The sequence below is a fragment of the Fukomys damarensis genome, unplaced genomic scaffold, assembly GCF_012274545.1.
Source record: "Fukomys damarensis isolate Sample0158 unplaced genomic scaffold, DMR_v1.0_HiC HiC_scaffold_23, whole genome shotgun sequence".
NCBI lineage: Eukaryota > Metazoa > Chordata > Mammalia > Rodentia > Bathyergidae > Fukomys > Fukomys damarensis.
Window position 1 is genome coordinate 21,844,463 of NW_022900935.1, and position 24,189 is coordinate 21,868,651.

Below are 24,189 nucleotides of genomic sequence, written 5' to 3' on the forward strand. Positions count from 1 at the left end.
AGCACCATTGTTTCCTATTAAAATGCAGATATTCTTAGGGAAAGGCCATCCCTGAAGTTATAACTGCCTTTCTTCAGGAGGTACCTTAACAGGAAAAAAACAGTGGTAGATCTTTTGCAGCTAGAGATTCTGCCCCCTACTAGTTGTGTGACTGTATTTAAATTACTGAACCTCTTTGTGCTCATTTCCTTATCTGCAAAAGAATCAACAGGCCCAGCATTACTTGCAGGACTCAGACTAGCAGTAAAGCTGGTCCCTTGACTTCATCCTGACTCCAGACCTTGTGTTGGGAGCAGGTGGCAGAGTGTAGCAGATATATCACAGGAAGGGTGGCGGCTGAGCTGCCTGCATCAGTGGCAGAAGGTGGTGGGAAGGCTGCTCATGTGTGGGAAGCCCTTGCTAGGTGTCTGGCTGTGTTCTAGAAACCTCACCTGCATGTTCACAGCACCCCTGTGAGGCAGGAGCCACTGCTATCTTGTTGGGTGAGTGAGAAAGCTAAGACCAGGGAACGGAGCAAGTTACCTCTGAAACCAGTGAGTAGTGCACAAAACTAGTACCTGTGGGAGCTGGAATCTGAACTCAGGGAAAATTCTATATAGCAAGCACTCCATGAAAACACCCCCCCACACACACACATACAAATTAGGCTCAAATACCCAGTTCTTCCTAAGGATCAGGGAATGCTCCCTTCACCTCTGTGGGAGAGCCCTGCTCAAGGCACAGGCTGCAGGTGTGCTGCTAAACCATGGGCAGAAGCCAGGCCTTCACCACCACATAGTCCATGCGGCTACAGCCATGTCATCTCTGAGGTAGTTTGTGGCCTCAGACACTGCTCTGCACAGTGAGAAAACTTCTGCTCTGAGGAAAGGAGATGAGTCACTGCTCACACTCAGCCACGCTGGGAAACGCCCCTTGGACGTCACAGTTGCACAGTTGAGACCACAGACCCAAACACAGGATGGAGTGAGCGTGTCTAGAGCTCCCAGAAGCCCTGAGTATCAGAACTCTGGATTCATCAGAATTCAGATACAGACTGTAGCATCCTCCATCCCCAACCACCTGATGGAGGGGGAATGGGTGTGCCAAGAAATCCACTTTCCTTCTGCTTTCTTAACAGCCAATCCTCTCCCACCCTGCCAGCTCCCAGGTGATCTTGATGCCCTCAGTACCAGACAAAACTTCCTAGGCTGTATTACTGCCCTAAAGAGCTTCTAACACTGCAAAACTAAGCTGAATCACAGACTGAACATGTATCCTGAAACCACAGCATGTATCTGAGAAGCCAGAAATATGTAAACATACACTGGGTTTGGGGCCCCATCAAGGCTAATCCAATCGGTGTCCCCGGAGCAGGGCTCTGGTACTGGAAGACTGAGAACTTCCCAGATGATTCTAAAATGTGACCTGTGATGAGGGGCACCATGGCCCCCAACCTGACATTCTTCCAATTCTTCCACCAGGGGGCCCTGTGGAGCTGTTGCTCTGCCCTCAGGGGCTGCTGCCTAGCTCCCCTGACTGGACAGTGTTGCATTTCTGGGAGATAACATGAGGATGGATGGCAGGGAGGACACCAAGGGCTCACTCTTGACTAACTGGTCCTGAAGACTGACACATCAGCTTTCCCAGGGACTCAAGGAAGGCAGTGATAACCATAATAACCTTTTCAGTGGAAGAACAGAAACAAACTCATACTTGATCAAAATGGCGCTCTAGCAAGTCAGCCCAATAACAGCTGCTTCTTACCTGTGCTGAAGGCACCACTTCCGGTGACCAAAACTAAAACGCTCTTCTCTCTGGAAACCAGTGTTCATGTCCACTCCTGTTGAAGCTGCCTCTTCTCACGCAGGGCTCTTCTCTCTGGAGGGGAGAGCTTTCCTGTCCAGGGTCTCTTGAGGCTCCTCCATGAACTACTTCAAGGACTGTTGAGTTTTTATCTCAGATCCTGTAGGGATGATTGAAAGTCATGGTCAGAGAGTTTTCTTGGTCAATTTCTTTAGACACAGAATAATTTCTGTCTGATCCCAGCAGGCCAAGTCCCCAACTCCTCCCAAGCTGGTTTTCTTGGTGCAGGGTCTGATTCCCATATCTCTCAAGGAGATGGTGAAGTGACACTGGAATCCACTCTACACCCTTATGCCCAACCCCAAACTTCCTGAGCCTGGTGGTTTTTCACCAGCATGGTTAGCAGGATTTTAAGAAGGGCCTCAAAACTCTTCCTTAACCCATTGCCCTGTGTACAGCGCTGCACAGTTTCTGGGTCCAGGGATATGCTAGATGATTAGGTTCGATTATAGGGCAAAAGTGACCTTGAAATAGGGAGGTTATCAGGGAATGAGCTAATCAGAAAAGCCCTAACAGGAAGTTTTGTCTGGCTAGTCAGAGATAAAAAGTCAGAGGGATTAGAATTAGGATTCAACACCCCTTCCTGGTTTGAAGATGGAGGGGACATTTGGGAAGGACCTGGAAGCAGCTGCTAGAAGTGTGAGAGCAACAGCCTAGCTGACAACCAGGAAGGAAACAGAACTTTAGTCCTACAACCACGAGGAACTGGGTTTTGTCAATATCCAGAATGAGCTCAGTAAAGCAGAATGTCCCCCAGAGTCTCCAGACACAAGCTGGGTTCCAAGACCCCCGTGTTGGCCTAAGAAAGTCCAGCCACTCCATACAGATGTCTGCCTTACAGAGCTAAGCTAACAAAGGGGTGTGGTGTTCAGCCACTAAGTGTGAAGTTTTTAAACAGCAAGAGAAAACTAACGCACCTGTACAAGTGACGGGACTGGGGCCTGGTGAGGATCTAATACAGTAATAGACATAAGAGTACATTGTATTCCCCAATCATTGAACAAAACAAAGTGTTCAGAGCCAAGAAAAGCTGCCTGGGTCAGGGCAGGATCTCAACAATGATCACTGAATGGATGGATGGATGAGTGAACATCAGTTTTTAACAACTGACTTAGCAGGCTGTTGTTAGGGCTCAAATAAGAAAACTCAGAGGAGTGCTTCCTAAACCAGAAAACATGAGTTGATCTTGCCATTTACAGTATAGCACATCACATACACACTGTACCCTATTGACTATGCTCTATTTGTCTGCTCTGGACAGTGTGATGGGATGGCTGAGAATGTAGCTTTCAGGGTTAAGACACCTGAGTTCAAGCCCTTCGTCTTCTACTTATGACCTCAATAACTTTCGAAAGTTGCTGTGCCTGAAAAGGGGGCTAAGAATGGTGAGTACCTCCCAGATTTTTCACGAGTCAGTTTGCATAAAGGGCCTAGAACAATGCCTCACATGTGAAACATAATTGCGATAGATTTTGTTCCAGAGTGGAACTTGACAGTCTAGGACTGGAGTCACCTTATACAAGCCTGGGGCATTGTCCCCTTTCCTCTTGGGCACTATGCTTTTCATTAACCCAACTTTGAAATGATTAGTGCTGGGCAACCACATTATACTGTGGATTCCTGTTAAATACACAGGGCACAGGCTCAGTGGTTCCACCACCTGCCGCGAAAGTACAAGGACTCAAGTTCAATCCCTGGTACCAAAAATAATAAAATAAAATAAAATAAAACAAAACACACAGGGTACCCGAGCCTCTCTGCTATCCTTTGCCCACCATACCTGCCACTATGAAATCCAGCCAGTTCTGTTCCACACCTCAGGACATCATCCCACTACCACACAGTGGTAAAACTGGACTTGCTCCATGGCTGTCATCTATTATTTGCTGATTTTGTCATCAGAACCATCCAAAGACTTCACAATTCCACAGTTCTCCATTATTCCTAGGTCTGACCTTATGCCTTCCAATAGGTTGCAATTATTAATTTAAAAAATGGTGATGTGCTATTCTTCCCTTTGATGTCTCAGAACATATTGTTCCACAAACAGAGTGCATCATTTCCTACCTCCAAGCTTTTGCTTGGGAAGTTCCTTCTTGTTGGAATATTGTCCCCTCTCCAACAGCCCTGTCTACCTGGCCCAATACTGCTTATCTTCCCTCAGCTGTTTGAGTCACCTCCCACAAGGCCGGGTACAAATTCTGCCTCCTGGAACACCAAAAGCGTATTTGCTATGCCTCTCCTAAGTCTAAGGAGGAGGAGGGAGAAGAGGGGGAGAGAATGAAAAAATAATTGAGATGTACTATGTATGTGTACCAGCTCCCCATGATGAATGTAATCATTATGTAGTACCGCAAACATATACAAAAAAAAAAAAGACTAACTAGAGTGTCTGCTGTGCAAAAAGACACCATGAGCTACAAGTTCCTCCACACTGCATGAAGCCCAAGTGTCAGCATGACACACTGCCAGCCCTTGACACACAGAAGCCCTTTAGAACACAATTTTTTGGTTCATTCATTTCACAGATGTACATTCAGTGCCTGTTTGGGCTGGACTGGGTGGGAGGTACCAAGAATAAAAAATGACCAAGATATAGTCCCCCTTTGAGAAGAATACAGTGGAGTGTCCATTTTGATGGCATCCAAGTGTGTGTGTGTGTGTGTGTGTGTCTGTGTGTGTGTGTGTAGGAGAGAAACAAGAGGGGAAAAGAGACAGGATATAGAATGTTCAAGAAATCACATGTAGTCCCTGTGACTGGAGCAAAGGAGCACTCATGGCTACTGAGGGAGGAGATGGGCAGGAAAGCAGTAAGAGGAAGGAGTCTGGACTAGAAGTGAAACCACAGGACTGTTCTGACCCATAAGGTGATGAAGTCAAGACAAAGGTGTAGCTCAGGGTAGATGGGATCAGGTGGAAGCAGGGAGACTTCTGTGGGAGCCACAAGAGTGAGACAGTCACTGATGCTGCACGTCAGAGAGCTGCCCCACCACACCTGTGTCCACAGGTGTCACATGCAATTGAGGTTCTAGATGCCAAGCTGAACCCATTTGTCTACCACTTCTCCCTAAAATATGACTGAAATAAAAGAGGAATGCAGAAGGAGCACAGCTCCATAGTAGCTTGCCAGGAAGCCCTTGCCAGGAAACAGAAAGTGGGACGGAAGCCCTGCTCAGTCACATCTCACCTGGCCTGGCAGGGACAGCCCCCTTGGCAAAGCAGGAGAACTGCTCAGAGGTAGAAGGCCACAATCTAAGCATAAGAGAATCCTCTGGGTTTAAATGGAGGGAAGGGAAGCTACTAAGAACAGAGACTATCCACCACATATGGCCTTCAGTTGCATGGCTTTACTATTCCAGAGGCCTCTAGCCTGGCAGATGAATTGACTCCTTATTGCAGAAACTTCCTGAAGAATCCATCTACTCTGAAGCCATAATCTGTGTCCTAAGATTCTTTGCATCTCTTATCTGGCCTTAACCTCCTTCCTTTACTGTTTCCTCCCATCCCAGACTATCACGCCATATGCCTTCACAGTCCTGAGCAAGCAATCACACTCCCACCCCCATCTGGAGGAAACTTCTCATCCTCAGTGAAGTGAACCTTGCCTCCTCCTCTCAGACATGCCAGGGCTCTGTGGAGCTCCTGTTTTCCCTTCCCCATGTGAGTGATGACCTGAGGTTGGTCTCACCAACACATTATCTCCATGATATTTGGAGAGCAGGCATTTAACAGTCTCTACAAAAATGGTTAAGGATCAGATTGACATTGGACCTGCTAGTTCCCTTATTAACTGCTGGAGGACAAGGCAAAGACCTGAGAGCTTCGAGGAAAAGAGTTAAAATTATGAGATCAATTACTCACTGAAGTCTCAAAGTGAAAGAGAAGCACTAAAATAGGATGCCACCCACTTATCTATTCTTAAAAAAAAAATAACTCAAGGAATTACTCCAACTAAATAAAAACTGTATCAGAGTAAGTAATTCAAGAAAGGGCAAGACAAGATACACAAGTAATAGCAAAGAGAATAGAATGATTAAAAAGTATGGTCACATCTAAACAAATGTCCATAACCATGAGCTCATCTTCTTGGGAACTAGATGCTATTTAATTCTTGACATGAATAGAGAAATATCTTTTACTGAAAGGTAACTATTTCTAAAAGAAAAACAAGATGAACACCTCTTAAACCAATGTGTGTGTGGTGGGGGGCAAGAAGAACAAAGAAAATTCATTAATTTAGCAAGGATTAGAAATGGAAAAATTAAACAGAAAGCAAAAAATGTAATAAACAAAAGAAGAAAATAAAACTACAAAAGTAAGATCAAACATATTAATGAAGACATTAAATCACTTTATTCTAACTTAAGAGACTAGGATGAGGGCCAGGGATTTAGCTCAGTGGTCCACATGCCTGCTTTGCAAGTACAAGGTCCTGAGTTTGATCCCTGGTACCAGAAAACAAAACAAAACAAACAAATAAACAAACAAAACAAAACAAAACAAAACAACAGAGATCAGGATGAGAAAAACAAAGCAAAACAAAACATCAGGCTATTTCACATTTTGAAGTAATGCAATTAAAACAAATTGGCAAAGAAAGGTTGAAATTTTAAAAATAATGTAAAAAATGTTGTAACAAGCTAAGTGATAGCAAAAAGAATGCGGGAAAGTAAAAATTAAACTCAGATGAGCTGCAAATGTTAGATAAAGTGGGACATTTTATTTTTCTAAAGGGACTAATTCTACACAAATATACATAACTCATGAGGCTGTACTCTCACCAGAGCAACAGGACCATAAAATATGTGAAACAATACGTTCTTACAACCACAAGAAGAAAAGGTAAAGCAATGAGTGCCTTGAGCAGCATTAATAAGTGAGCTGATAGGACAAGTCATCTCCAAAAGATAGCGAGGATTTGCAGATGTAATAGTAAGCTTAACTTCGCTCACTAAGGATATGGATGAAATACCTTTTCCTCAAATGTCACTGAGCCCGGCTGCAAAAAGACTTCAGGTTCCAAAGGGATGGGCTGAATAGAATGTGGCCTCCATTCTCCACAGAAAAATTAAAAATGAACGAATATAAAAAAATAATAATAAATGTGTAAACAATGCACGTGACAGTTTTAAAATGCTTTGATTTAAAGAGGACAGAGAAATTGCAATTGGAAAAATTATAAATTGAGATCCCTAGTTTTCAAAATTTCTAGAATATAACCAAAGCTTCAGGGGAAAATACAAAACCTAAATCCATGCATGATAAAACAAGGGCTGAAACTAAAGAGTAAAATCACAAATAAGTGCTATGAAAAATGTAAATAGAAGTGAAAACTTTTGACGCTTTGAGCATAGTTTATGGGAGCGAATCTGCAAAGTGATGATTTTCTAGAAATTGTCCATCATAAAGCTGAAGGAAAGGGAGAAAAGTTTATGGACCAATAACTAAGAAAAGACAGAAAGGGCTGTTGAAGAGGGAATTCCAAATCAGCAGAGAAAGAATGGATTATTTAAGTAAAAGAGCTGAGACAACTGGCTGACTGTCTATTCATTCAACAAATGTTTACTAAATGCCTTCTATGTGTCAGGCACTGTCCTGGGCACTGGCAATGTAGCAGTGAACAGAACAGAAAAGACTGTTGTCCTTATGGGGCTGAGCGGCTAGCCAGGGGTGCATAACAACACAGGTGAGACAAGTGTTGTGTCAAATGGTGGTATGTGCCATGAAGAAAACTGAGCACCAAAATGGGAAACAGAGTAAAGGAGGGAGGAGAATGCTATTTTAAACAGGGTCTCTGAACCACATATACAGACACACTTAGATGGATTAGAGATGGCAACAACATACAAGCAAACCCATCAGAAGATGCCATGACTATTAGGGTATTTGTAAAACACAGCATTAGGAAGCACCTTTAAAAGCCTGAATAGGACCTCAGTGCTCTTAAAAGAAAAGATTAATACATTTAACCACACAAAAATGTTAAGTACTGCCTATAACAAAAGACCCCCTTCAGTAGTTCAAAACCAATGACAGACTGAATAAAAATATTTAGAGATTTTTGAATTTTTAAGAGCAGGTTCAATTCTCAGATCTCTAAAAACAAGAGGACTTAAATCTTTATTATTTACTCTATCCAGGGAACTATCTTGTTAGCCATGTCATGTTTTACAAAATAGGTATTAGGATATATTCCACATATATAAAAGAGTTGATATCCATAATATGTAAGAAGTGCCTACAAAACAATAAGAAAAAACATAACTAATGGAGAGAAGAAATAAATAGATAATTATTTAAGTAATACAGTGTCTAACAAAGGTACCCAAATATGCTGACCTGATTAATCATTACAGGCATATGTTAAGTCAATACCACTGTTTCCCCATTGGTTAGTAAAAAAGGAAAATGACAGCTGACAGTCAACCATCAAGTGTTGGAGAGGCGTGGTCAAAGAGTACGTCTCGAACACTGCCAGCAGGGTACAGATTAGGAAACCATTTGGGCGTATCTTCCAAAGTTTGCTCTGACCTGAAGCTTCGCAAGCGCTCACACACCAACACACACAAGCATGGCTGACCGCTGCAGCACTGGTTTGAACAGTGCCAATGGAGACGGCTTTCAAATCTACCAGCAGGGAACTAGGTGAATGCATAAATGACAGCAAGTCCAACCCGTGGAGTAGTAACGGGATAATAACTTCTCTTAATGAGAGGTAAACATATACTTCTGCCCGTAACAGGGATTCATTTGACTTTTTCAGTGCATCAAGTCCAAGCTTAAGCACTCTTTACAGGTGGGACCCTAGCTTCTCTCAGCCTGCAGAATGGAAGGCACTATGCTCTCGTCCTTTCACGTGAGACTTTGTCCTAGGTGGGGCTGCAATGTGGTGGGGCTTGGAGCATGCCTTTTCTTCTGCATACATTTCTATACCCTTCTTTCTTTTAAAACAGTAGGCATGCTTCACTTTAACGATTTAAAAATGATAGCACAGTATAGACACACAATGGAATGGGTGTTGTCGGGAGCTAGGGACACGGGGAATGAGAAGTTATTGTTTATGGGTGCAGTACTTCAGGTTACAAGATGAAAGGGTTCTGGAGGCGGGTGGTAGCAGCGGAGGCACACTTGTATTGAATGCATGTAACACCACTGAACTGCACACTCAAAATGGTGAAGATGGTAAGTGTGATGTTATGTAGATTGTATCGCAGTGAAAAGTGAATAAGTGTCTTCTTTTTCATAAACAGATGAACAGGGAATGGCCACTGGGGGAAGAGGGGTCCATCTGCAAGGTGGCACCCACCCAGGGACCAAAGGACCAAGACCAGCTCCTCTGCAAGCCCCACTTAAAGCCACAAGGGGAGCATCCCTAGAGCTCCACTTCCCGCTCTCCTGTGGAGCCAAAGCATCACAGCATGACCTCTGCTGGCAGGTGGAGGGAGCCCTACAATGCACCTGGACCCTGAGGTTGGCATCATTATGGTTCATAAAGGGTTAGGAAAACCCATGTGCCTGGCAGAGGCCAGCCTCAGTGGATCACAGCACAGCTGGTTTCCAAGGGCCTCAGGCTGTAGTGCTAGGTTTCCTATCCTAATCCCAGAAGAGGTGGAGCAGGCTGGCTCTGGGGCCTCTGCTAGCCTCCTGACATAAGGCCACACCTTCCTAACCTGGCTCTGAGATTCACAGATGGAGCCGACACAGGAAGGCTGAATTTGATCTGCTGGGGGCAGGGAATTGTGGAACAAATCTATTTTCATTTTTATTTCTACTGTTGTGGTCTGTGGGTCAATACGAAAATAAAAAAATCCAAGACAGGAATAAAAAAGCCTGGTGGATCAGCCCAGGATATTGGCAATTGGGGAAATGGGGGAAACAGGGAGAATTACTAGCATGCCTGCTTTATACAATGTCAAGGAAGTAGCAGGGGATGGCCTGGTGAGTCAGTCCTGACATCATCAGGACTTGGGGCTCAGACTCTGGTTTATTCATTAATAGCGATGTGACCTCAGGTGAATTACTGAACCTCCCTGCTCCTAGGCCTCACTTTCCTCATGAGTCAGAAGTGAAGAGCCTAACCTCTCCCCAGATTGAGAGGGGAACACATGAAACCAAGTGTGCACAAGATTAGCACAGAGCTCAGTGGTTCTGCTGCCTGCTTCAAGCACAAGGATCTGAGTTCAATCCCTGGTACACACACACACACACACACACACACACACACACACACACACACACAAAAAGCACACAGCTAGCATACAAGAGACACTCGGTAAATGCCTCTGCCTGTCCCTCCCTCTTACTCTGGCTCTAGTTTTGGGGTCAGGGCCAGTTCTACAAGGTCCCCACCTCCCTCCCTAGAGGCAGCCATCAAGCTGTCCCTTTCCCTGGCCCTCACCTTTGCACAAACACGTGCACCACAGCACCACTGTTGCACGCATCTGGCTGCCCAGAGGCTGCCTAGGATCCTTCCCATCCCCAACTATGTCCTCCAGGGAAAAGGTTCCCCACTCACATGATAGCTGACTCAGGGATGAGTGAGGTTTCCCCACAACAGGGGTGAGCCTCTAGAGACAGAGGTTCTGATATAGACAGACAGACACACTTGGAAAACACTCAGGAGCAGGAAGGCTTCCAAAGAAAAGTGTGGGCGTGGATAATAGAGTCGGTGATACATTTCCCTTATATTGAAGGTGAGAAGAGAAACTACAAGTCCAAAGGGATGAATTGTGCATAGTGATGGGCAGGATTCCGTTGTCCCACCAACTCTGCACTGGGACAGGCAAAAGAAAGACTCATGGTTTCCAGGCAGTGTGGAGACAAGGAAAGGGCTCCCGGTGGTGTTGGAGGGCACAGCCTAGGGAAGGATGGAGGGGCAGGAAAAGTAGGTGAGTCTCAGGCACTGTATCTGCAGGCCCATGTGCTGAGAGCAGCCAGCGTTCACACAAGAGCTGGGGGAGTAATTTCCTGCCATCCTTGACCATCGCACGGTGAACCCCTCTCACTGAAAGTCCCCCCAGAACAGAATACTCATCCCAGGAATGCAGAGAAGACACCTCTCCTTGGATAAAAATGAAAGCCCACAGGTGCCCACCATTGGAGGTCCAGCTGACCTGACAGCAACAAGACACTCACCTTCCCTGGGGTCTAGCTCAGGGAAATCTGGCCTCTCTCTCGGGGTATCACCGATCTCAAGATGAAGATGGACAAGAGAACCAGGGGCCCCAAACCCATGCTGCTTCCCCAAAGAAGGAACAGTGCATCTCCCTAGTTAGTAGAGACAAAATCCAGGGGTGGTAGGAATCCAGCATTTATTGAGTGCCTATGATCTGATAATACTGTCTTTATGTCACTGTCACACTAAGGCCATAGGCAGGCTCCATTTTTACTGTCTGAAAGCTGAGGAAATCAAGGGTAAGAATATGGGGAGATGGGGCAGGTTTGCATGGCACAAGGAGAGCCTGAGACTTTGGCATTAAACAAAACTGGATGCCACTGTTGGCCTCCAGCAGGTCAATTAACACCTTAGGGTCCCATTTCCTCACCTCTAAAATGGGAGCAATGGCACACTCCCCCCACCAGTGTAAGAATTAAATAACAACACACAGCAGACCTTCCAAAACATGAGACCTCCTCCCTCTTCCTCTTTTGGTTCTTTCTGATCTTTTAGATTTACTCATACCTACAAAGATCTTGTCTTTGAAAATAAGATACTGTACCAGATTCCACAACAAGATTACTGCAAACTATTCACAGAGAGGACACAGCAAAAGAAAAGCAGGTCAAGAGAGATTGAGAGACCCCAGGGACTGAGAACCACAGACAGACTGCAGGGTGGGGTGACTAATGCCCATTGAGAAGCTTGCACAACTCGTTGTGCGTCTGTAGGGAGCCTTGCTCTCTGCACCCACATAGCTGCCTCCTCAGCTCAGAGGGGAAGCCTAGTGACCAGGGTCCTCTAGAGACCCAGCCAAGGATCTGGTGTAGTGTCCAACCTGCCTCACTCCTGACCCTGCTTCCCCCATGCCGCCCCCACTATTTAGGTTCCCCAGACAGTAAAAGCTGTGCCAAAGGAAGCTGGCTGCCACAGAGCCCACTTGGCCTGTGGTGGTGCTCTTCTCTGCTGGGGATGTGTGGGCATCTTTTCCATAGAAGTTTCCATTGCATCAGTTGTTTACGTTGTCACCACCTATACGCAGGCTCTGGTTTCGAATCAGTGAACCAGAGCAGGCCTCATGGGGCCCATCAGAACGTACAGGGAGAGAAGGGAGGCTGTCATTTTGGCAGAGACCTGCAACCCTGGGACAGCCCTCAGAGTCACACTTGACACTGGCCCAGCTACTCTTCATCTAAGAGTATTTAGGCACATGGGGTCCTGGATTCGAATCCTATCTCCTCCACTTCCCAGCTTTGCCAAGCATGAGCAGGTTATTTAGCTGACATCTCAGCAGGGAACTGATCTATCAAGTAAGAGAAATGTTACCAGCTTCCCAGCGGGATTTGAGGGAGGTGCTTAGAATAGTACTGGACCCAGGCACCAAACACATGTCTTTGTGGACAGAATCTTCTTTTCCACCAGCTTGGCTAAAACTTTCATGCCCACCCACTTCGCTGGACTCCTGCCTGCTCACTCTCCCTATGGCAGACAAATCCTCTGTGTCCCATGACCCCCATCCCAGTCCTTCAGAGGGTCCCGGCGGAGTACACATCCCCTGGAAATCCCAGCTCTTGCCAAACTCTCAGGCTCAGCATTGCCACGTCCCTGTGGTTCTCCCCATGGAACGTTTCTCTCCCTTCCATTGTGAGCAAATCCAGTTCCCATCAGCCTGAGGGAGCCAAGCTCACTCGCTGCCTCCTCCATGCAGTCCTCCACGGCCCACCCCTTCTGGCCAGCAGTGTGCTCTCAGGGTTTCACCAGGAGCCTTCCCTGGGGTGCTTGCCCTCTCTCTCCTGTGTGTGGAATATCATCCATGCAAGTGCTTGTTGGCATCACAGACGAACCACACGGTCTTTGAGGACAGAATGGGGATGTGTGTGATTCATTTCTGTACCACTCACAGAGCCTTGAACTTGACTGGTGACAATAAGTGAGTGAATAAACACTGAGTTCTATCAATTTACTACCCTTGGGCGACAAGGGAAAATATCTGTGGGCTTGCGGGTGAGGATGAATCAACATCCCAGTGGCAGCTGTGCACTCTTCCTGGCTCTGTTGAGGGACCCATCAGAGCCACCCCCACTCGGCCCAGGGAACAGGCCAGAAGTCCTCAGAGGTGGCCATCGCTGACTTCCCACGGTTCCTCATCAGCCCCCTTCCACGTGCCCCAGGCTCTCCAGAACTGGCTCCTGGAGTCTCTCGAGCCTGCCAGTTTCTGTCCATTCACTTCCTGCTTTGTGCCCCACCTCCCCACATGACTCCGCTCTGCAACGCCAGGAGGGGACTCCTGTGTCACAGCTCTGGCTAGGCCGATGCTTGTTGACACCCTGGGAGGCGAGGAGCCTCTCCCTTCTCCAGCACCCGCGCAGGACGGACCGTGTTTGTCCTGCAAACCAAGAGCGCCTTCGGGGCAAGAACAAGGTGTACCATGTGCGCCTCCCATGCTGAGCACGGCACTTGGCATGTGGGTGGCTCCATGAAGGCTGAATGAATGAGTGGCTGGAAAACAATGAACACACCCCACAGTGCCCGCGGCCAGGCTGCTGCCCTACATCACCACGTTCAGGACCTCCCTTTCCAGGATCAAGTGGCAGGCGGATGTGCCACCTGGCAGGCGTACCATCTGTTTAGACCAAAGGGTGTCTGAGATGGCATGCCTGCCACCCTGCTGTGCTGCAGCTCCCGAAGTCACAGGGCAGCCAGTGCCTTTGTGTTGGCCAGGAGGCCTGGGAACCTGGAGATGGGCCTAGGCTCTGGGGCAGGTCCAGAAGCAGGGGAGGAATCTGAAGGGCGTTCCCCTCTGGCCACTCTGCACAATACCTTCCCTGTTGTTGGCCTGCGGTTCACGTGCCCCTTCCCAGACTGTGCCCACCACCTTCTTATCCCCCGCTTCACCCCTGCCTGGTCCCTCCCAGGTCATCTCTGTCTCTAAGTAGCTGAATGTACAAAACTGAGATGCAGTACATGGGCTGGGGTGGGTAGTAGGACCTGGCTGTGACTGCACACTGCCGTGAACTGACCGAGTACTGAGAACAAGTCATGTCCCCCTGTAGGCCTCAGTTTCTCCTTCTGTCAACCCAAAGACCCAAACAAACCCACCTCAAAGGGTCCCTTCTGTTCCAATTCCCTGTCAAGTGGCTGCTTTCTTAACAGAAAGAACCAGGTATCTTTTTCTCCTTTCCTGAAAAGCTTTGGGAATACAATCATGTCCCCTCGGGTCCTTGAAGAAATGTCCCCATTTGGTAGCGATTTTTATGTCTGTATATCATTTACAAATCTGTTCTGTCTTTTGACTTTAATAAGTACTGAGATAAGCACGGATCATACTCTTTCACAGAAGGTGAAGCTCTGGGAGGTGAGGGCCTTGGCCAAAGGCCTTTAGCTAATGGGAGTGCAAAGTGGGACTGGCTGCCAGGCGCCACACCACAGGTGTCCAGGAAGGGTGCTCTAATAAAACTCCATCCTCACCTCCCTATGAGTCCCATGAGCTCTTGTTCTGAGGCGTGAATGCACAGGGCTTGCGGCAAGTTCAGGACCCCTATTCCTCGAAGCCAGGCTCCTTCCAGGCTCAGCACTCCGGACAACAGGCTGTACTGACTGCCCCCAGGAGCAAAGCCTAAAGATTCCAGCCCCTTCTGCTGTCACAGGCCTCCAAGCCTTTGAACCCAGAACAACAGAAGCTCTACCCAGCAAGACAGGGAAATCAATGCTTCATTCCTCTGGTCTCCCGGGCCCCACTGGCAGCAGGCTCCACCTCCGAGACTTTTAGAAAAGGTCTGATTGCATGTGATGTGACCACAGAGCAGGAGTGGTTAGAGAGACTAGGACCCTAGAAGAGAAAGGAAGATTGCAGTTTGGAGCCCTTTCCCAGCCTTGCTGTGGTCTTGTACTGTTACTTTCAGGATATACTGCTCCTGGCTTCACATCATACTGTAGACTCCTTAGTGGATGCTGCACACACTTGTACAACTCGCACAGCCATTCACAAACTATGGCATTAGGCTATCCCCTGCACAGTGTTTGTTCCCACTGCAATCAAATAACTAATCATATAATTACTTATTGTCTCCTCATGGAATACAAACTCCCAGGAGAGGACCAGGCCATTTGTTCTGTTCCCAAGTTGTAGCCCAGCCCTTAGCACAATATAACAGAAAACAGGCACTCAAAAAATACACATTGGACCGACAAACTCATCTGACCATTCACTTACGCATTACACCTGTATGAGAGTAGAACTGGCTTGGAGTTCAGGAAAGATGCCTGTGCTCCAGCCCAGCTTTCCTCTTTGTTTCACAGGATCTTTAACAAGACTTTTTTGTTCTCTGGGTCACAGCCTCCTCATCTATAAAATGGAGAGTTTAATGCCAGATTTGCACGACCTCAAGGTGAGCGCCTCCTGCAATTCTGTGCCTCCCTTGTCACCAGATGCTGGTTTCCATGTTTCCCAGGTCCTGCTCAGTCCCTGACCTGTGAAAAGTGCTCAACAAAGCAAGCAAAGAAAGGCCTCCCTGCAGCCCAGGTGACACAAAGCCATTGTCAGGAGAGGAGTTATTGCTCCTGGAGTGTCTCTGGGACAGATAAGTGACAGCAATGCTTCTTTGGGGAGCAGCACCTTCGGTGGGCTGAGAGGGCAGGTTTATTTCCTTGGCTTCAAGGGACTTGCCAAGATCAGAGGGACAAAATGTCAGAGCCAGGACAAACCCAGGCATCCTGTGTGTAAGTATGGGCCTCTTTAGCATGCGCTGTGGTGTGCCTCCCATGCTGTGGACATAGCTGCTGTCAACCAGCAAGGGCGTGCACAATAATGTCAGAAGGAGGAGAACTGACCTAGAGAGGATGAGACAGGAGCTTTGAGGAGCAGGAGGTCTCCTGGGGGGAGAGAGGGTAGCATCTCTGGCTGGGGGACAGCATCGGCACAGCATGCCTACAGATGAATCTGCTCAGGGCTCTAAAGGGCCCCCGCTCACTGAGGCGTAGTCACTTTCCTATCTGTACAGCTGTCTGAATAGACCTGTCTCCTACAGTGAGGTAGCAGACAAAGATGAGACTTGGAGACAACCAGACAGCATGTGCACAACCTCCCTGTTGCTGTGCCCTGGGAGGCCCTCTCCCCACGACAGCCCCAGCTTCTCTGTGGCATAAACTGGGAGAATTCTGTAAGACTGCTGTGAAGAATTATCAAAAACCCAGTGCAGTGAAACCCCACACATTTCTTACCAGAGGGCTCTGGAAGCAGGAAGTCCAAAATGGATCTCACTGGACTAAAATCAAGGTGTTGGCAGGGCTGCTAGGGGGAAAATCTCTCCTTTTACCTCTTCTAGCTTTCAGAAGCTGCTCTGTGCATTGGCTCTGGGTCCCCCTCAAAGCTATCAATGCCTGGTCCTGTCTTACTCACTTTTAACACTCTGATGCTGTCTTCTGCCTCCATCTACCACATTCCAACTGTCATGACACTTGCAGTGGGGTGTGTGGAGGGGTGTGGCATTCTCTGCTCCCATCCTGCACAAACCAGCTCCAGGAGAAGTCAGCCCGGAAGGTGAAGCAGAGGAATGGTGGAAGAGACAGTGGGTGGCTGGGCGGAGAGAGGGTGGCAGCGGATACCCTCGTACCTGTGTGCAGCGACATAAGTGGCTTTCTGGTCACCTGCTCAGCACACGTCATCCTTCAAAACCGACACGCTTCCACACTGAGCGGGCATGGGAAGCTTACACAGAGCCTGCAGGAGCAGAGCCAGGAATGGTGCAGCTGAAATGGAAAACATCCCCCGCTTAGGCTCCACTGGCTTTCACTCTACTCTCCTGCAGCCACATGGAGGGCGGTTCCTGTGGAGCCTAAATTGGAGGCTTCCAAGGGACTTGGGAAGGACCTGGGGAGCAGGCCTCTTGAAGCTTGGCTCTGGGGAGGGCACCCAGGTGGGTGGATTTGCCCCAGGATCTGACTATGGGGCTGGGCCAGGTACCCTCACCTCGGCCACTGTGGAGAGCTCAGAGTCTCCTCCCCAGCCTCATCAGCCCTGAACCTCACTTCCCTGCAGAGACTGAACTGCTCTTTTTCTAACCTCTTACCACCAGAATTCACTGGAATCTGTTGCATGCTCTGCTCTCCCTCCTCCAAAACTCCACTTCCTGAGCCCCTCTGGGAGCAAGCTCTTTCCCGCGGTGGGGCCTCACCAGCCACACCACTCACATACAGGACACTGTGTCTCTCTGACCCCAGAGACTGTCCTCAGTGACTGTTTACTTTTTCATGCCTTATGTCCCATTCCATTAGAGGGAAGCAAGAAACACACCTCCCTCCTGCGTGCCCTGCTAAGCATCCTTTACGCACTGACTCCTTCAAAATCTCACCTTGACTTAACTGCTGTCATCCTCATTTCCAGAGAAAAAGCTGAGACTCAGAGAAAGGAAACAACTTGCCCAAGGTCATACAGCCTGAACACAGCAGAGTCAAGACTGGACCCCAGCGTGCCAGGCTCTGAAGCCTAGGGGGCCAGGGAAGGAGACAAACATTTAGTTAAATGCCAAATGGAAGTTTACACCACCCTGAGCCACTCAAGATGTTTCTGTTTCTGTCTCTTTGCTGTTTATTTGGAATTCAATGTAAGATTTTATTTGGGTTAAAAAGTTGGAAGGTTGGCAGGGGTGGGTTCCACTACTTAAAATGTTTGAAGATTGATGACTGGTGCCAACCTCAGCCTTGTGCCACTGACAAGGCCCAGGACTCAGGAATCGAATAGATTTTCCCAAAGGCAAGGCCTCCCCTGCCGGAACCAGAGTTCCACCTGTGCCTCCTTGCTGCTCCCAAGGGAAAATCCACAGCAGGCTCCATTCAGCCCTTTGCACCCGTTGACACAGAATTTAGAATCCAGTGCGGGGTGAGTGCTCATTCCTGCTCCTACAGTTCTGCATACTTGGTAACCCGGCAGCTGGAACTCTCAGTCCCATGTCCTTGTCTGCACAGGAAGGACACTGTGAGGGGTAGCAGGTGCATCTGTGCGGCTGAATTTGAGAAGGTGTAGCCCTGCTCTGATCAGAGTCATGAGTAGTGACACTGGGATCATGGTTCACAGTGCTGGGGCCTGAGCTGCTGCCCCAGGAAGATGGAAAGAGCCCTATATTTAGAATCAAAAGCCTCAGGCAGAGTCCCACTGCTGATGCTCACAGCTTTGCAGCCTTGAACCACACCCTTGATTTCTTTGAGCCTTACTCTGGGGGATAAAAATGTCTTCCATAAGGGGTTGGTGGTCTAAGTTGAAATGAGGTAACAAATGTGGAAATTTGGGAAGCACAGGACTCCTCTGGGTTGCAGAATCTGTTTTTAGTTTATGGGCCAGGGATTTGTATCCCTTTGCCTTCCCTACGTAATTCTCCTGCAGGTCATCGATGGACCACACTTTGAGAAATCCCTCTAGAAAGTGCCCAGGGTGTGTCCGTTAAATTGATGAATCCGTGAACATCTGCTGAGCTGTACTGGCTGCAGACACAGACCAGAGGAAATAAGAAATTTTCTCCAAACACATTTCCTGTGAAGTCCAAATGGTGGGAATGGGATTGGAACTCTAGGACAGGTTGGGGGGTGATACAGTGACAGTTCCCTTCTCCAAGGAGCTCTCCCCTTAGACCGGTAGAGACCTGGCTGGAGGGCCACGCCCAGCTGCCAGGATGCACCTAGGAACAAGACCCCTGGAAGTGAGTTCCAGAGCCTGTTCTCTTCAGCATCTTCATGAAGACAGGAAAGAAAAAAAACGGAAAATATGCTCATTAAATCTGCATCTGGCACCCGATTTGGCAGGGTTGCCAAAATTCTGTAAGACTAGAATTAAATTAGCAAATTGGAAGTAAAATGATTTTAAACAGGCATGACGGAATTCATCGGAGCCAGGTGGAAGCTGGTGGGGGAAGGGAACCAGGAAAGCCCACATTCCCGGGTTGGGAAGACCTTGCCAAGATTGGAAACAGACAAGAAATGAAACAGTGAACAGAACGACCTACCTGATTAAGGTTCCCACCAGGAGTGTGAGGGCAGCATATAATGCAAGCTACTGAGGGGCTCCTTGTAGGAGACAGGAAGTGGTGCTCGGCAACACCCAGCAAAGGATGGCAGGCCTTTCTTTACAAGAGTGCCAAGAAGAAAGGCCCAGGGCTCTGCCTGGGAATGAAATGGGCTGGGTTCTCCAGATCAGCAGTTCCACGGGGCATGCCCTGGGGCAGTGACTCAGCATCTGAGCGGCTACCCCTGCTATAATCCCCACTGCACGTTTATGAGTCTAGGAAACCATGGGAGTGGACATGTCAGGGGCAAGGATGGCACAGACTCTAGCAAGGAAGGATGAGGCAAGAATTCACAGGTTGCCAGGCACTGCACTAGATGCTTGTGAAGTATTATCTCATTTAGTCATCATAATATTCTTGTACCTCAGAGATTTTTCTTTTTTATCTCTTCATTTTCTTGAGCTTTCTTTTTTGTTTCCTTTGTTTAAAAATAGGCATTTTTAAAATACAGAAGCATTTAATGTAAAAAAAAAAAAAGTGGACAAGCCCACCTTCAGCCTCCCAAAGTCTATTTCTACTCATGGTTTACTGGGTGTACACTGAGGCTGTTTCCATGAGCAGAAAAACATATGAAATGTGATTTTAAAAATACAGTGAACGCTTAAATTTTAAAAATATTTATTACAGGAAAAGGCACATTGCCACTAACCCCACCTCAATACTTCCCCCTTCAAACATCCTTGTTGTGGCCACTTTCTAATGTGGAAATCTTCCTGAGTGTCTCTGGTTGGGTTGTCATGGCTGTCTTGATGTCCTAAAATGATTCAAAATGTTTACCTTTCATGGTCATTTTGACTTGAGGGGAGAGACAGCGTCACACAGTATCACATCTGGTGAATGAGGTGGATGAAGGAGGACAAACCCTAACGTTTTCAGAGCTTCCCTTTCCACTGCATGGCACTTGGCAGCAGCATTCACTGTATTTTTGATCAGACCTTGTAAAGGCACTTATGAAAGAGGATTTCCAGAGCTGCTTCAGAAAGTGGCAGGAACCACGGGATAAATGTGTTTGAAGCAAGAGGGAGAATTTTGAAGGGGGTGAATGGCAGTGTCTTTTACTGTAATAATTTTTATGTAAACATTCATGTATATTTCAATCAGACCTCCTATCTCCATGTCCACATAGGTTTAACTTTTTCTGGGTGAAGATAGGGTTGTTCTGAACATATGACACAGAAACTGTCTTCCAGTTAATATTATGAGTATCCTCCAGTGTCAGGCCCTGCCGGTTTATTTTTCCCTTTATAAAATTGGCCACAAAGTATTCCACGCTATCCATGCACCATCAATTGTGTGTGTAAGTGTTGCCACTGCCAGACAAGTAGGATATTTCCAATTTTTCTCTAAGCAAGGCTGCAAGAGAATGCCCTTGTACCTTTCTATCTTGTGATCTTGTGTACATGTTTTTCTATAGCTGGGCATTGTCAGAGTGAAGTACGTAAGTATACTTATGTGTACTTCTAATTTTCACTGATATCATTTTAGACTCCAACTCTGCTTGGCCCTTATCAGCACTAGATCTTCTCTATTTAAAAAATAAGTTGCCATTTATAGTCAAAATCATCTCATTTTAATTTATAATCCTTTGTGTTTTAGTAGTTTGAGCATTTGTCATATGTTTATGAGCCATTTTTACATTGTAAACTACCTGTTTATATTTTGCATGTTTAAAATGTGTTTTTTTTTAACTAGGTGATGGAATCTTTTTCATGAATAACAATGAACAAACACATCACGCTGTTCCCTGCACAAATACTGTTCTTGGATCCCCACAAACATCACAGCCCTGAACCAAAGCACTGAGAGGCAGGGAGCAGCAGTCTATGCTGTAGCCAAAGAAACAGGGACTAAGACTGTGGGTCACTTGTGTGCAGTGACACACGGTCAGATGAAAGGCTGAAGTCTGAGGGACAGGCTGAGCTAGCCCACCCATCTCAAATTAGTTGTCTGTGAAGCCTTCCCACCCACCCCTACTCTAACACTTAGCGAAAGGAAATCCCCTCTTCAAATTCCCCTCTGTAATTATACATCATTTCTTTTATTTGCCTGGTCTTAAAGAGTGTGGTTCTCATGTTCCAGGTGAGGGGAGTGAAATTCAGTTTCTGACAAGAAGCAAGCATAACACGGAGTGGGCACCCACAGGCTTGGGGACAGGACACAACTGACCCTGTCAAGCAAGGGCAGTATTGGAAGGGGAAAAATTTATACATGGGTTCAGAGCCAGGGAGAGGAAGGCTGAGGTGGTCCTGGCTGGGAGGGCTCTGAGGGACAGCAGGTGGTTGGCAGGACCAGGGAGTAGGGCGGGACACCATCATCCAGTCAGTGGTGCACGCTCAGGGCTCACTGGGTATGCTCACTGACTCGCACATGGCGGGGCATGGGGTCTGCGTGCAGAGCCACGCGCCACAAGGGCTCGTTAGCCTTTAGTGTTATTTTTAATGGGGTTCATTTTGAGCTTTGAGAACACCAGTGTCACAGATGGGTTTCTGGGTTGCAGCCCCTCCACTGATTTGTCATGTGGGCCTGGTGACCCTCACTGCAACAAAAGCATGCAATATGGTGCTTCCGCCTCCCATGAGCACAGCTCACAGGGAAGGGGGAAGGATCATTTACATGCCAGTTGCTGCTTTCCTTCTGAGAAAAAAGAAATTAAGTTAACAAAACAGGAAAAATGTGAGAAACTGACAAGCTGAAACTAACAGGCACAAACAAGTTTTAGAGCTACTGTGTCTTCACTTTCCTTTTTAAAGCTTTGACCTCAGATAACTTTAGTGATTTCCAAAATGCTTCTCTATAAAACGGTAGTCCAGCACTTATGTTTATTTACATGTGCATATATGTGTGTGTATTTAATCGATCTTGAAAAGCTGCCCAGGAAACCTACTTCATATACACTCACATTCATAACAGTCACACACACATTCTTGCTGGTTTCCAGTGTACTTTTGCATGTTAATGGCCCTAAGAAGTCCTTCAGTATGAGGGCCCCCCAAACTTTCCCAAAGGCACTTGGCTGTAGGACTTTTATTTTCTTCCCATAACACATCTTCATATATGGTGTCCTTTATGTTCTACAAGGACACTGTAAGAAACACTGAACTTCTACATTTCACAAGGTCAAAGCTTGCTTAAAGTACGAGTCTTTGTTGGAATAGATACCTTAACCTTTGTGCTCTAACCACATTCTAGTGGGCCATGCGGAAGATTCCCTGCGTGCCCAAGCATTTTTTAGCTCTACTGTAGTTCAGATAGGAGCCCACGTGCTAGGCAGGCATGTGTGGGGTGGCCATAAGCCCTCCAGGAACCCTTGGGAATCGGCTCGCTGAGCCAGGCTAAGTGGTGTGGCTCAGGGTTTGCAGGGACAGCCTGAACCAACCCCTCGCTCTGGCTCACTGGGTTTCATCAGGGGTCCGCAGAGACTCTCCCAAGCCAGGTTACCTGTTTTGTGAATGGAGAGTTAGGCCCCCGGCCTCGGAATGCCTTGGCCCCTATCTTTCCTTCATTCATGAATCAGCCTACCTGGACCTAAATTTATTTGTTCTACTGTCAAGGAAAATCAGACCACTTTTAAAGGCCCTGTCAGTTCTCCAACTCTGTTCTCACTGCCTTGTGCCTCCTTCACAGCCATCAGCTGCCACGGTTTACGCAGTCACATGACACAGGTCCACTGATGAAGCCGTGCTTCCGCCTGCCCCTTACAGCAAGTGGAAATGTGTGAGTGGACTTCACCGAATGTACAGGGCATGCTTGGGGTGGCCTAAAGCATCAGTTATATGGTACACTCGACATTCACTCGGGGAGTCCCTGCGGGGAGATGCCTCACCCGCCGTCTACCTCTGTGGTTACGGCACTGGTTGACAGCCTTGCTCTTTCGCACACGGGCTGCTCCAGGCGGCGCGCCTCAGGTGACCAGCAGGAGCAGAGATTCGGTCGCCGAGGGAGTGGTATAGCTTTCCTAAGTAAGCAGCCCTGAGGAGGGCAGACAGTGTGATTCCATGGAGCTTCATCTGTTCATTTTTAAATAAACTTGTCACTTCAGAATAATTTTAGATAGGCAGCAAAGTTATACAGACAGAACAGAGACTCCATCCACCATCCACCAAATTTCCTTAAGCTAACATCTTACATAACGAGGCATATTTGTCAAAAAGAAGAAATTAACATTGGTGAGTGGCTAGTAACTGAATGGCAGATTTTATTTATATGAGATATGGTCAAAATACAAGATGAATATTTAAATAAAAATTACTAGAGTAAAAGATACATTGCCATTAATCCCTCTCAAAATACTTAACCCATTGTTTTGGCCATTTTCTGAAGACGTTCTAGAAGTCCTCTTTCATGATTGTCTTTATAAAGCGTGATCAAAAATACAGTGAATGCTGCTGCCAAGGGCCATTCCATGGAAAGGTGGGCTCCTAAAAACACTCTCGTGTCTCCTTATTCACCTTATTCACCAGATCTGGCACCATGTGGCTTCTAGCTCCCCACAATGACCATGAAAGGTAAATATTTTGAATCAGTTCAGGACATTGAGACAGCCACGAAAACTTAGTATGAAAACTCAAATCAAGCCACTCAGATTTCTAGAATTGCTTCAGAAAGTGGCAGGAATAATGGGAGAAGTGTCTTTGAAAGGGGTGGAGTATTTTGAGGGGGATTAATAGCAATGTGCCTTTTACTATAATAAATAACTTTAAAGCTTAAACACTCACTTTATTTTTTGATCACACATTGTAGTTCATGTTTTTCTGACAATGTCCCTTTTCTGTTTCACGGTCCAATCCAGGACTTCACATAATATGCAGTCATCATGTCTCCTGAGTCTATGGATTCAAGAAACAGGCAGCTTTCTCTGCTATGTGCAGGGTGGGATGCAGGGGACCATAGTAGGTCCTAGCTTCCCTGCAGGGAGAAATTGTGTCCAATGGGTCACAAGTCTGGGCTGGTGGGGGGCACTCTGCGCTCACTCACAGGATAGTCCTGGGCCTGACACCTCACATACACAGCTCTCAGATTTCTCATCCACGATATGGCAACGATACCTTCCACCTTGGTAGAGAGCTGAGTAAGACCGCTGATGTGGACGATGATTTGCAGACTTAAAGTTCTATGCAGTTGCGTGCACTGCTGTTA

General features: G+C 47.1%; 1 protein-coding gene across 3 annotated transcripts in view; it reads right to left on the bottom strand.

Moving 5' to 3' along the window:
• Hivep3 (HIVEP zinc finger 3) overlaps positions 1–24,189 on the bottom strand; it is a 328,172-nt gene that overhangs the window by 79,434 nt on the left and 224,549 nt on the right. For all 3 annotated transcript variants that reach the window (XM_033767605.1, XM_010633909.2, XM_033767604.1), the window contains exon 3: positions 1,744–1,942. The gene's annotated coding sequence lies outside the window, so the exon portion shown is untranslated. The remainder of the gene's footprint in view (positions 1–1,743; positions 1,943–24,189) is intronic.